Here is a 651-nt window from a genome sequence, read left to right on the forward strand (position 1 = left end):
AAAAGACTCGGAAGTTCAAGCCTGAGTTGAGTTTGAAGATCAAAGAGGAGATCATAAAGCAGATCGAGTCCCAAGTAGTGAAAGTGACGCAGTATCCGACTTGGTTAGCTAACGTTGTTCCGGTTGCCAAGAAAGATGGAAAGATCAGAAGTTGTCTTGACTACAGAGATCTCAACAAAGCTAGCCCGAAAGATAACTTTCCATTACCAAATATTCACATTCTCATTAATAATTGTGCTAAGCATGAGATGCAGTCGTTTGTGGATTGTTATGCGGGTTATCACCAGATCCTGATGGATGAAGATGATGCAGAAAAGACAGCTTTCATCACGCCCTGAGGTGTTCATCATTATCGAGTGATGCCCTTTGGTCTCAAAAATGTCGGTGCTACTTATACGAGGGCTTTGACAACTATCTTTCATAATATGATTCACAAAGAGATCGAAGTGTATGTAGATGATGTCATAATCAAGTCCCTCGAGAGTTCGGATCACTTGACTCACTTGAGGAAATTCTTTGATCGCTTGCGTCGATACGATTTGAAGTTAAATCCCGCCAAATGTGCTTTTGGAGTGCCAGCTGGCAAGTTATTGGGATTTATAGTCAGCATGAGGGCATTGAGCTTGACCCTTCCAAGATTAGGGCAATTCA

Source organism: Solanum tuberosum, unplaced genomic scaffold, assembly GCF_000226075.1.
Source record: "Solanum tuberosum cultivar DM 1-3 516 R44 unplaced genomic scaffold, SolTub_3.0 scf00226, whole genome shotgun sequence".
Lineage (NCBI taxonomy): Eukaryota > Viridiplantae > Streptophyta > Magnoliopsida > Solanales > Solanaceae > Solanum > Solanum tuberosum.